This window comes from Meriones unguiculatus, chromosome 16 (genome assembly GCF_030254825.1).
Source record: "Meriones unguiculatus strain TT.TT164.6M chromosome 16, Bangor_MerUng_6.1, whole genome shotgun sequence".
NCBI lineage: Eukaryota > Metazoa > Chordata > Mammalia > Rodentia > Muridae > Meriones > Meriones unguiculatus.
The window spans coordinates 52287642-52302374 of record NC_083363.1 but is presented as its reverse complement, the minus strand read 5'-3'; positions in this window follow the sequence as shown (position 1 = coordinate 52302374).

Here is a 14733-nt window from a genome sequence, read left to right as displayed (position 1 = left end):
TCCTGACACAAGAGGCTGATTGCATTGTGAAGAATGACTTGAAGGCCATGTTTGGCATGGGGAGTATTTAAACTTTCCTCTGCACTCTCACAGTTCTCTCTAGAAGAAATAAAAGAGTCACTCATGATAAGCATATATGTGTCTGATTTAACCTGCAACAAAATTAAAGATTATTTTCAAGTATATGGATTTCTAACTTGCCTGAACATATCTGCTATGAAGGAGCAATTCATTTTGCTGAGTTTTGTGTAATTGCAGATGTGTTTCTTTCATCAAAGATATGAGGGAGTAAAAATTTCCCCATCTGTCTTCAAACCTGAATGTGGATATACTGTTAACCAAACTGATTTTATTTTCTAAAAAGTGAGGTTTCTGTTGTATTTATATTTATATTTTCTGTCTATAATTCAGAAGAGAAGTGGGGAGAAGCATGGGTGAACTTCAGTAGGATATGTTTGTTCCTGTTTCATTAAATTATTGAATTAACTTTCATTCACATTTTGATATGTACTATTGAAATCAGTGAATTATGATACATTTCCTACCAAAATTGTCCAAGAAAAGGGTATGAAATGGAATTTAGCTTTTGACTGCTTGAACTGTTTGTTTCCTGAGCCTTTTGTTCATCTGGGTGGACTGGCAGCGGAGAGCTAAGCGAGAACTCAGGTTCAGCTTTAGATGCACACTCTACCTTTGTATGGGTGCAAGGCCTAAACATTTGCTTACTTTCTGGACAGTTATCTACTTACTTTTTAACTGTCTTTTGAGAAAGCTCCTCTTTCACTATAAAATACACACACACACACACACACACACACACACACACACACACATATATTTTCTCTCCTAGCCTCAGGTTCCTTTAGATGTGGGCAATAGGAAGCTTATAAACTATAGAATTTGAAAAGAAACTGGTAATGCAAATGAAAGAACCCATTTTGGCAACGGTTAGAAGCACCAAGGCCCATATTCCATTTCTGCTGTCACCTTGCTTCCCACTGTCTGTGTTACATCTTCTTTATTAACACATGAGCTCTTTATTTACCTCATTTCTTAAGTCTAATTGTGGAGACTTCATGTTCCATAGACAACATTAAAAACTAATCTCCAAATGAATATTTTATGCAGCTATTGTTAAATTTTCTCAGGTACATTTCTAGAATAATGAATAACCAAAATGAATAACCCTTAGGAAATATAAACTATTTATCTTAGACATTGCTATTAAATATTTATACTTCAATTTTATAGATGAAGCAATCAGGAAAACAATAATAGTTGTCCAGTTAATAAATCATTAATGTTAACATATACTATTCTCCCTGTTTTCACAGATGAGAAGTATTGAAATGGGTAGGAACACTTAACTGTCCCTTTCAGGTTATGGTGGAGGCAAAGTACGATATGAAAAATAATAACCCTCCTCTCCTAATATAGAATGAGTGCATTGGATGGCATTGTTATTCCTTCAAATTTCTGGCAGAATTACTCGTGTAGGTTTTTTTTTTCCTATATAGGAAATTATTTTATTCTAACTCAATGTTTGTCTATTTTCTTGAGTTGTTAAAGTTATGGAAACTTTCTAAGGCTTCCAAGACCATCAAATAGGATTCCACACAAAGTTGTCCTTAATTCCCTCATGACCTTTGAAAATTCTTGTGGCAACATAAAACAGTCCCCCCTTTCCCACATGCTTTTGGTAACATGTATTTTCCCCTCACAGAGCCTACCTAAATAATTAATATGATGTATTTTGTTTAACAAAAATATCAGAATTATTTTCTGATTTTATTTTAGTGACCTCAAATCTGATCTTTAGTTTGGGTTTAAATAGCTTTCATTTTTTAATCTGTTTGATGTGCGATCATAGGTTACAGATTTTTATTATGTCTTTCCTTCAAAATAGACTTTAATAGCTACATATTTAAACTGAAACCCCTCATTAATTCAGGACACATTTTTACTGTGTTCATCTTCATCCTCTGAAGACCTTTTCTATTATCTTCTGTGTGATCTTTTCACCTGTGATTTATAGAGTGTTGTCTAATTTCGGATATTGCCAAATTCCCTAAGCGTCCTTCTGGGATTGATTTTTTGAATTAACTTCCCTGTGGTTTTGTGGTAAGCTTAAGGTAACCTGGAGAGTGCTAAGTGTTACACTCTTTTTCAATATGTACATTCTGCAATTGACAAGTAGAAAAAATCATAAGTTAGTGGACAAGTGATGTTTGATTTTTTTTTTCTTAGTTTGCCTATTCCTTCATGTATAACATTTGGGCTATGGAAAAGTCAATATAACAGCTAAAATGTTTTTATTTGTACACACATGTAATTAACAACAAGTTTTGTTTCACAGGGTTTTTTGACAGGTGTGTATTCATTTATTATTATTATTCTCCTTGTGTACTAAAATTTTATTATTTCAACTTTTGGCTTTTTAAAATATATCATTTGTGATCAATATAGTATTTTATTAATTCTTTGAGAATTTCATACAGTGTATCTTTGTCACATTTAGCTTCCACTCTCCCAATGAACTTTTCCTTTGAACATCAATTTTTAAATTTTAATTAATTAATTTTTTATTTATTATAATTTATTCACTTTGTATCCCAGGTGTAGCACTCTCCTTTGTCCCCTCCCAGTCCTGCTCTCCCTCTCTCAGCTCCTTTCATATCTCTCCCCTAGTCCACTGATAAGGAAGGTCCTCCTCCCCTTCCCTTTGATCCTAGCCTATCAGATCTCATCAGGAATGTGGCCTGGTAAGGGCTGCTCCTCACTCAGGGGATCAAAGAGCAGGCCAATCAGTTCATATCAGAGATAGTCCCTGTTCCCATTACTAGTGGACCTACTTGGATACTGAACTGCCATAGGCTACATCTGTGCAGGGGTTCTAGGTTATCTCCATGAATGGTCCTTGGTTGGAGTATCAGTCTCAGAAAAGACCTCTGTGCTCATATTTTTAGGTTCTGTTGCTCTCCTTGTGGAGCTCCAGTCCATCAATTATATATTCTTTGTTTCTTTCTCTGTGTCTTTGTTTTTCTCTCTCTCAATTGTTGGGGTATCTTTTCTTTGACCAGATATCCTGCTCCTCTTTGTTAATAACCTTTGGCCTATTTTCTACAAAATGTCCTAAACTTCAAGTGTAGGTAATATGTTGGAAATGTATTGATGGCAGGAAATGAGTTGATGACAGGAACCCGTGGTCAGTTCATATCTGCAGTTTGCACATCTTGTAAATCTGTTGTAATGCTTTCTACCTGACACAATCCATAATGCTTTCCTTCCTGCTGTTCAATGAGCTGAGAGAGCTACACCTATATGTGGATAGAGAATAAGATTTTTTCTTTTTTAACTAATTTATTTATTCAATTTATAAATTGAATAATAAATTCAATTGCACCTGACTGCATTAGGATTGAGCACCACCTCTTCCCTTGTGGCCTGTTGAGGCATCCCTGTCATGGGGGAGTGATAAGAAAGCAGGCAACAGAATCCATGTCAGAGAAAGCCCCCTCTCACCTTTCTAGGGTAAAACAACACAGGCACAGATTCCCTTAAATTTAACAAAGCATTTAGAGTATATGAATTTCATTAAAGGTAATTTTTATAATATTAAGTTAAGATGTTCGATACAAAATTAAAACTTACTAATTTCAGTTTCAAAAGGCTGAAGAAGAAAGCTGATCTGGACAATGAGAGAGCCAAAGCTTCAGCTTCCACTGTCAATGTCTGAGCACACCAACCGTAAGCGGAACACTTCAGCATGGACCCGCTGGTCGACACGCCTCCATTAGGACACTGGAAACTGAGAACTGGCTTGAGACTCATCTTTTCTTTTTTTTAAATTACTTTTGTTCTTTGAAACTATAATTTAATCACTCTGTGCCTTTCCTTCCTACCTGCAAGCCCTGCCATATACATGCACATCCTTCCTTACTCTTTTCCAGACATATAGCCTTTTCGCTGTTTGTTGTTACTTCAAACACATATTCACACTCACATACATAGAGGTAGATAGATACGCAAGGACACACGCACAATCTGCTCAATCTGTCACTTTTAATTAGACGTTCTTGTGAGTTTTACTTGATTCACCCAACACTTGATTTCTATTAAGATATAATAAAAACTGCAATACTTTTAGTGATACCTCATGAAGTTTCCAGCCATGAACTAAGTTAAAAAGGTGAAAAATAACAAAGTTAGTCTGAAATGTGTTAAGAGGAAAAATTCTTTGACCAACATTAACTGAACTGACATTCACAGTTCTCAGATGTATAACCGAAACCACCAAGGGCTGTAATGTGTTTACTCAGATTAGCCCCTTAAACAGTTTATAGAACAATTGAATTATATAAGACATCTTATAGCTAATTCTAACAAGTCCTTTCCAGTAGGATTTAGTGTTGATTTAAAATTAATAGTTACTTGAACATTGCACATTTCCATAATAAATGGTGATTAGGAACAAAAAGGACTATGCTGTAGCCAAAATATTAATGTCTCTACAAAGCAAAAACTAAATATACGAAAAACTGAACTCCTTTAGAAAAAAGTGAACAGTTGATGAGCTATAATGGACTATCAGATTCTAAACTTTTTTTTTTTTCAATGCAGTTTATTCAGGAACCTTGAACAATCATCTGACCCTGGGGAAAGCCAGCCCACAGCTTAAATAGCCTCTGGGTAGCCAACCCCAGCGTGCCACGTGGGCAATGCAGATAGGTCCACATACATGGAAGCAAGCCAGATCCTGTCATCATCTACCTACTGTGATATCCTGACAGAAAGCTCAAGGAATCCCTTTCTTATGTCACCACCGACTGCAGGAATTCCAAAGCAAACCATTCCGGGAGGTTCTCTGTTATAACCAGTGGCGGCCAGTCTACTCCATGCTACTACTCCATGGCTACTCCATGGAGATGGCTACTCCATGTGTTAGCCCGGCTTATTTGTCATGAGAAATATCTGAAAGCAGACGTTAGGAGCACATAAGATTTTAGATTCAAATTGGGGCCGGAATAAAAAGCATGTCTCACCTGTAAATCTTACCACTGTCTGTGGACTGTCCATACAAATACACAGCCTTCACCTTAAAGGAAATAAGGGTTTATCCTATAACCAAATTTGAGTGGCTATGGCCTGCGAACACAGATTCAGGTTACCCTAAATATCATTTAGGAGCCCAAAACAAAACAGTTCATAAATCGATGCAAGTTTAAAAATGTTTATTGGCATATTGAAGAGATAATTAAAGTATGATGAGGAAAGCATTGCTTTAGGCTGCATGTGTTCTCTTGTGACATTCTTAGCTTTGGGGTTGGTGGAAGTTAACAGTCTGCTAAGAAATATACTCCAAAATTGTTTTTTTCTGTTTGTAACATGATCTTAATCCAGACACAAAAGTGTTGAAGAAATGGATTATAGCAGTAAGTTTAGCCCAAGATGAAGTGAAAAGCCTCTGGATCTACAAGATTCCAACCCCTCTCTCTATATGTCTGCAGTTCTAGCCAGTCAACCATACTTCTCATTGATATCCCCAGTGGTTTGCTCTTACTTCTATCAGGATTTCAGAGAAAGCCTTGGAGACACTGCGATTTCAAATAGTTAGGAGATAACAAAACACTATTTACTTCACAGAAAGCATAAAGACTTTGGATGCTAACAAAAATCAAATCTTGATTGAATGCCGTCCTAAAAAGGATGCAATTACATTATTTACAAAATCCTTCAATATGATACAGAATGAGCTTCAGTAATGGTGCTTATCAAAATTTCCATCAGTGTGAATTGCTTTGTATAAAAAATTCCAAACCAGAGACATTATTTTTAGATATATTTGATGTGTAAAGGTGTTTTGTCTGCATGCATTTCTCTGTGCCATGTGCTTACCTCTGCCAGAGGAAGGCAGAAACCCCTGGGACTAAAGTTACAGAAGGATGAAAACTGCCTGTGATGAGAATGAAATCCTGGTGCTCTTGAGGAGCACAGAGTGTTCTTAACTACTCAACCATATCTCCAGCTCACACCCAAGACTTTTTGAAGAAGTATGTACATTTTTCCACTTAACCATGTTTAGAAATGGACCACTAATGTGTGAGAAAGAAAAAGGTTCAAATCCCCATATACCACCCATAAATTCATTTTCTACTTCTAAGTCTAACTTTTGGAAAATATTGACTGGAATCAATGTGTTACATTCTAGTAAATATTCACAGAGGTCTTCCTTTGCTTTCACAGTATAAAGAACAATTCCATGCTTCATTATATAGAATCTACACAAATACTTAAGATGCTATAATTTGGGGGAAATTAGTAAGCCTGTTGTCAAAGAATAAGCACTTAGCCAACAAAGCTCAGCAAATAATGAATAAAATGCCCAGGACAATTTGAGTGAGGACATGCCTAGGGCTGAGCCTAAGAGTTTGAAAAAATAGAGAAAGGGGAAGTACAATCGTGGGGCATATAAGTCTGCTCTCTAGCTTTCCCAAAAAGAACACCAACCTTTCTAAGTCTTCAAAGAGGAAGCAATAGTAACAATTCATCCAGCTATCTGTAAGATTTTAATCTCCCATCCTCCAACAGAAATAGGAGCTAGGATGCTAGTGAGGTTTTTGAGATGGATGGTTTGGCTTTATAAAGATAAAGGGGGAATTTGTAAATATTTAAATCTCAGATAGGCAAAAAAATAAAAAAGAAAGAAAGAAAGAAAGAAGGAGGGAAGGAAGGGAGGGAGGGAGGGAGGGAGGGAGGGAGGAAGAAAGAAAAGAAAGAAAGAAAGAAAGAAAGAAAGAAAGAAAGAAAGAAAGAAAGAAAGAAAGAAGAAGGAAAGAAAGAAAGAAAGAAAGAAAAAAAGAGCTTTGGGGAAGAGATGTTATATAGTAAAGAAGGCTCTTTGCCAGCCAGAGGTGATTGGTGCAGCTTTTATTTTTATTTTTATCTTTCTTGTAAATTTTATTTATTTATTCACTTTACATCCTGATTGCAGCCCCCTTCCCCTCTCATTCCCACTGCTTTCCCCTCATTATCCCTCTCCTCCTCAGAGGGAGGACCCCCATGGGTATCAACCCATCCTGGCACATTAATTCACTGTAGGATGGCACATCCTCTCCCACTGAGACAAGACAAGACAGCCAGTTAGGGGATGCAAAGGCAGGCCCCAGTGGGGGAGACAGCCCCTGTTCCAGTTGTTGGGGGACCCACATGAAGACCAAGCTGCATATCTGCTACATCTCTGCAGGAAGCCTAGGACCAGCTTGTGACTCTGTGAGCCACGATGTGCCAGGATTAGTTGACTCTGTAGGTTTTCTTACAGAGTCATTGACCACTCTAGCTCCTTCAATTGTTCTCCCCACTTTTCCATATGACTCCCTGAGCTCTGTTTAATGTTCAGCTGTTTAATGTGTTTAATGTTCTCTGTTTAATGTGTCTCTGCATCTGTTTCTATTGTCTGATGGGTGGAGCCTCTCAGAGGAGCAATACTAGGCTCCTGTCTACAAGCACAGCATAGTATCATTGATAGTGTCAGGGATTAATTCTCTCCCATGGAATGGGCATCAAGTGGCACCAGTCTTTGGTTGGCTATTCCCCCATTCTTTGCTCCATCTTTGTCTCGACACATTTTATAGGCAAAACAATTTTTGGGTCAAAGGTATTATCCTTCCACCTAGCTACAGGAGGTGGCCTTCAGGCTCTGTATACCCCATGCTAGGAGTCTCAACTAGAATAGTTGCCATAGACTTCTTTGGACCTCCCTTATCCCAGGTCTCTGGCATGTCACAGAGATGCTCCCACCTCTGATTCCATTTCCTCCCCCAGACCTTCTCTCCCCAACTCTCTCTATTCCCAATTCCCATCGTGCTCCCCTTTTTACCCACTTTCCTACCCAGTTTCCTTTATCCATTCACCTCCAATGACTATTTTATTTCCCCTTTAGAGTGATATCCAAGCATCCCCACTTGGGCCCTCCTTGTTACTTACTTGATTCTGTGGGTCTGTGGATTGTAGAATTGTTATCTTATACTTATGGCTAATACCCACTTATACCACTTGTAAGTGAGTACCTACCACATGTGTCATTCTTGTCTGGGTTACATCACTCAAAATGATCTTTTCTAGTTCCATCCATTTTCCTGCAAATTTCATGATGATCTTGATTTTAATATCTGAGGGCTAATCTCCAAACGATATAAAGAACTCAAAATTAGACACCAACAAATGGAATAACCCAACTGAAAATCGGGTACAGAGCTAAACAAAGAATTCTCAACAGAGGAGTCTCTGATGGCTCAGAAGCACTTAAGAAATGTTCAATATCCTTAGTAATAAGGGAAATGCAAATCAAAACAACACTAACATTCCACATTATACAGGTTGGAATGGCTAAGATAAAAAAACTAAAATGACAGTACATACTAATGAAAATGTGGAACAATGGGGAAAATCCCTTTATTGCTGGTGGGAGGTCAAACTTGTACATCCACTGTGGAAATCAACATAGTATTTTCTCAGAATACTAAGAATATATCTGACTCCAAACCCAGCTATACCACTCCTGGGGATATATCCAAATATTTTCCACCATATCACAAGGACATGTGCTCAACTATGTTCATACCTGCTTTATTTTTAGTAACCAGATACTGGAAACAACCTAGATGTCCCTCAACCAAAGAATAGATAAAGAAAACATTGTACATTTGCATAATAGCTCAACCTTTAATTCCAGCACTCAGGAGGCAGATACAAATGGATCTCTGAGATCAAGGCCAGTGTGGTCTACAGAGTGAGTTCTAGGAGAGCCAAGGTTACACAGAGAATACTTTTCTCCAAAAAAGAAAAGAAAAGTCTTTGTGCTTAGACCATTAACCAAATCAGAGAACTAGAGAAAGGGATATATCAGCAAAAAAGTTAGCCAAGGTAAACAAATTCTTAAGGCTGTCTGAGGAAAAATAAGGCAAGTGGTTGGAATCTTACAGTCCTTTTGTTTTCAAATTATAAAAGAATGACTGACACACACAATTACCTTGTGAAGAGGATTCTCTTCTGACTTCCTGGTGCAATCTTAGGATGTGCTCATCTCCCTCACAGTGAGGGGTCCCAGAGGGCCTCTGAGCTCTTAAGTTTCATTCTGTTTATGTGTCCTGAATCCAACACCACCAGCAGCTTACAGTTCTGAAAGAAGATACTCATGAAATTTATAACAATATCAGCCTTTACTTGTGTCTTCTCCTCTGTATTTCCAAAGTTGATTTACTAATGAGGTCAGGAGCCTTATTCTCTCAGACCTTGCAATGGTTTCAAAACATGGCTATATGGAAACTACTTCTATACTATGGTTTACATTGATTTTTCTTAATTCATTCAAATTTTTACTTTTGCACAATATATTAATCTTGTTAATATGCGTTTGCATTTCCTCCTGAGGCACATTTTTTTAACTTTTATTCTTCTGTCATGCATTACACAGTGACAGTTTTTCCTCCCTCCCCAACTCCCAGTCTACCTTCTCTCTCCCCCAGATACACATCCACTCCTACTTTTCCCTTAAGAGAGAGAGAACGTGTCTCTGACCTAACATGATCTAACCAGATACAGTAAGACTGGACACACGTTCATAATCATTGCTGGATGTGACAATCCATTAGCAAGAAAATGATCCTCAGTTCACACAAAAGAGTCAGAGATACCCTTCGCTCCCATTGTTGATGGTCTCCCAAGAACACCAACAAAGCTAAGGGAATGTCCAATCCAATCTTGAGAATCCAAGTGTCAATAGCCTTGTGATTTTCATGAAGCTTGCAATCACTGTTTAAGGTAAATGTTGTACATAGAGGTTTTCCAAACCCTGTGGCAGGTCTCAGCATCCTGTGGACTATAAAATTCTAGAGGATACATGAACTTTATACTTATCTTACGGTAACTTGCAGCTGCTCCTTGGACAGACTTTACCAATGAGTCTGCCCCTTTATCTGGCTCTGGTAACTATATGTTAAAAATTTCCAAAAACAAAACAAAACAAAAAACCAAAAAACAAAACTAAAAAGGGAAAGTGTGGAGATTGGCTTATATCCAAATTATTGACAGTTTGACACAAAGGATAAGCTAATTATACTGGTTCAGTCAGTATATAAGGCATACATGTTACATCTTTTCATTATACCCCATGCATTTGTATAACTACTATCTATTGATGTAAAAAATTTAAAGATGAAAAGAAAATCTCACAGAAGCACCTGCAAGAACAATCTCTTTGCGGCTTTAATTTCTGGCTGAGGTCATACCAGATAACCCTGCCCTATTTCCTTTGGACATAATAAGTCACAGTGACCTCCTATAGCATTTATACCTTCAAGAGCAGTCATTCTTGCAATTTTTTTTAACTAAACATGTAAGTTTGTGAAAAGAAAAATAACAAACCTGTTCCTCTCACAGTTAGAGCTGCAATACTGACAAATACTTTCCAAGTCTGAAATAATAGTTGTTAAAAGAGTGAAAAGTTCATGGTGATTGAAAGCTCACATATGGGAAAGATATTGTATCTGCAAGGCAGGTGCTTATTTTCAATGCGGTTCAGAACAAATCATTAGGAAAACACTAAAATTCCAGGTGATATAAGGAACACTGTAAAGGTGGTCGGAAACAGGATGTATGATTGACTCTTTTCAATTTCAGATTATGTTCCACATGATTTGACGGCAATAAACTGCATTTAACTTGTACATATACATGATTTTAGAGCTTTCTCTGCCAAAAGGTAGATGGAATTTAGATGAAATTTCAGTTTGAATCAGTGAGCTGTAAAGTCTCCCTTATTTGACAAATAAATTATTAAGCATAACTAGTTTGAATATATTCAATAGTATGATATTCAAGCACTATTCTCATTTTTGGATTTCTGGGTAAGCAAACATAATAATCAAACCCTCTGTATCTCATTATTATGTAAATTTCTAAGATTCAAAGCAATGATGTGCAGAGGGCACAGAGATTTACTGTTCATTTCTTAACTGTACATATCTATTTTCTTTTCCATCCTTCTCCTATAAGGTAGTACATGTGGATGAACCTACATTTACAAACCCTATATCTAATTTGAAATACAATACATCCAACAAGAGGAAGATGATGCAGCCAGCCTGGATGAGACCTGATAGGCTAGGGTCAGATAGAAGGGGAGGAGGTCCTCCCCTATCAGGGGACTAGGGACTAGGGACTGGGAGGAGATGAGGGAGAGGGCTGCAGTGGGGATATACACTGAATAAATTGAAATACATATATACATACATACATACATGCATATACACATAAAAATTTAAAATCCTACATATTTAAAAACGACATTTTGACATTAATTTTAGGTGATTTCAAAATTTCATTACATCTCTAGCTCTTCATTTATATTCCACACCACTTCATATACATTTAAAATCATTTTCTAGGTCACATTTGCTTCAATACGTGCCTCCAACTGTTTCCATGGCATAGTCCATTTTCCATCATTGTAAGATTCTCCTCACTGCAGGTATAGGTTAGATATATTCCATTTATCAAAAAGGAAACAAAAAAAAAAATGAGAACCCCAAGTTCCCCATGACTTCTTCACTTGAAGTCTTTAATTTGTATATCACCTGTCTCTTTTGTACAGTTTTTGAAATGTTGAATTTCTTTGTTTTTTTTTTTTTTCAGTCTTTGCATTTTTGCTCTTTCTACTTTCAATTTATTCAGTTTATACCCAAATGTTTATTTTCTACTTATCGTTGCTTAATCAGGTTTTTGAGACCATCGTTTGGTTTACATAAAGCTTAATCACACTGCAAGTTTAGAGGACACTGATGCCAGAATATTATTCACAGAACTGAAAGGAGTTCCTCCTTAAACATCAGTCCATTATCACGTGGTTATCTGTTAGTCCTCTTAAAGTCCACGAATAATAGATAAGTCTTTCTCTAAGCACTATACCTTCATTTCTCCTCATTAACTGTTATCAGTTTCAAAACCTGAGATATTTCTCATCCTTTTTTTTTTTTTTTTTTTCTCCCACATGATGTATCAACAAGTTCTGGCAACTTTACCTCTAAAAATATCCCAAACCCATTTATTTCTATCTCCATTATTAATAACCCTGTCTGTCAGATTTATTTCTCTTCTAAATGAGGGGAAATGGTTATTTTAAACACCCTTCCTCTACTATATTTTACACCATATCCAGACTGACTTCTAAGAGGATAACAGCATTAAGGCTTACACGTTACTCTGACGGTATTTTAAACACTATACAAATTTCAGTGTCTCTTGGCAGCCATTTAAATCATAGGTTTTTTACTGCTCATTTCTGCTCATGTAGTTTCCATGCTCAAGACACTTCTTAAGATGTTTAATTCACAAAACTTGTATTTGTCTACATTTCTCATTAGGAACTCTCATTCCCTAGAAAGACTTTTATAGTAGCCATTGCTTCTAAGCAAGATTTGCTTATAAATAGATATCCTCCAGGAGGATTTAGTAACTTACCAAACATCGTCATGAAATGTTTTGCTTTTTATAACTTAACACGTCACACATACAGACATATTTTCTCATTTAATCTAATTTAATTTTCACACTCCTGAAAAAAAAATAACTGCCTAATTTTTTAAATGGTCCAAAATTAAAAAAAAAAAATCTCAGGAGTAAAACAAAATACTGTAATGTGTAAGTCCCTAACGTTCAAGTCCCAGTACTATAAAAAGAACAAATTAAGCTTTAAGCACACACACAGTGCATAGCATCATGTGTGGGAACTCTTCTTTTGTGAAGGTGGTTCCTTATAACTGCTTTAGGGACAGATAGGGGACCTATGTAAAACAGGAGCTATATGGGAAGGCCACACCATTCCAAGGCAAAGTTCCTTCCTTCACAACTTCAACCTTTGGAAGCAGAAGCCTACAATAACCTGGTGAAACGTCCTGCCCCAGATGTGTTTCCCCTCAAGTGTGAATTTTGGCACGCTGAGGCAGCACGTGTTTAATAACACGAGGGGAAGATGAGTTTACACAGAGAGTAAAACATTGTAAATAACATCGTCACCGAGCCTGAAAATTGGAAATAATCTCATAACTATGATGCATTTCCTTGAGTATAGGAATACAGATTATAGGATGCTGATTGGCTGGTGCTCATTAAGTTTGTTTTACTCTTAAATCATAGAAACTGTTTAAAATTCGTCTGGGAAAGTAATAACTCTAAATGAGAATGAATGAGTTCAGATTCAGAGTGTTTACTTACATAGTATTGTCATGGAGATATGTGAAACTATGGAATTGGCATTTAGTACGTAAATGTTGGTTTTTTAAAATAAACACATGAATGTATCACATTTTACTTTTATTTTTAATCTTCTTCTTGTATCTTTGCCAATTATCATTGCTATAATGTCGTAACCACTAACACCAACTAGAATAATCACTTGAGGCTATTACAAACAAATTAATACCTTGTCATTTTTAAGGTCTGTGAATCTGCATCAAGTCATTCTATTCTACCTACAGAGAATCTATATCCTGAGAGATGCAATAGTGTAATCTGTCTCCTAATTAAAGGTTAAGTCTGTTAGTTTCCAAATAGGATTTTTTTTATCAGAATTGATAAGATGAAGGTAGAAAAATTATATAAGTTTCTTAAAGCTGTGGGCCACTTAAATGTGAGAAATTTTCCCTGATAACACCTTAGCAATTTAAAACCAGTTTCCAGGTCATGAACAATTGATAATAACAAGATTACTCCTGGTAATTATACACTCGCAGATTTCCTAATAGTCTATCAGGTGGTATGACAATATGGATGCCTATTTTTCTATAATGCTTCATCTCAGAAATGAATGCTTTTTCTGTATAATGAAGCAGGAGTTTATTAGGCATGCCATCAGAGTTGAAAGGAAAAGTACAACAGATCTATTTCATGGTACAGTAGACTTTATATCAGAGAGCTTTTCAAAAAGGGGATATTAGATTTACAGAAATAATCTTGTTTCAGTTTTTAGTCAAAATTACAACACATTCAAAGGACTGAGTACAAATTGATTCAGGCTTGAATTCATCAGGGAAGCTCTGTAAATTGGTTAGATTTTATGCTTTCAAATCAGTTCTTTTCTTATAAGACACTTGCTAATCGTACACTAATCTCATGCTGGGAAAGCGTTTATTCATTCCCAAATAGTTACACATGGCAATATGAGGATACTGATGAGGCACCATGCGTACAACAATTGGGAGATGGACTATGAGATATCTGTTTAACTATGGAAGAATATCAATTGGGACTGGCCATTCAAATGTAATAGTCATAATAGCTTCTGTGATTCATGTTCATAATAGGGAAAGTTCATGGACTATTTCCTAACTCTACTGTTAAACAGTTTATGACAATGGAGTTTTTAAGGGAAAAAAATGACAATTTATTTCCAATAATTAAGTTATCTACTTTTATTTGCAAAAATCTAATGATCTGAGTCTGTAGATCCAGAGTGAAGATATGAAAGATAAATATATACAAAAAATGGTATATACACATGGAAAATTTCTATTTCTTCTCCTTTAGCAAGTTACTTTTAATATTAGTTAACATTAAAATATACTCAAGGAAAGGATATTCTTGACTAGTCATGATTGCATTAAATTCATTTGGTTCCTAGGAATGGAAGTTTAGGGTTGTGATGGCCTCAGTTCATAAATTCTGAGATGACAAAAATGT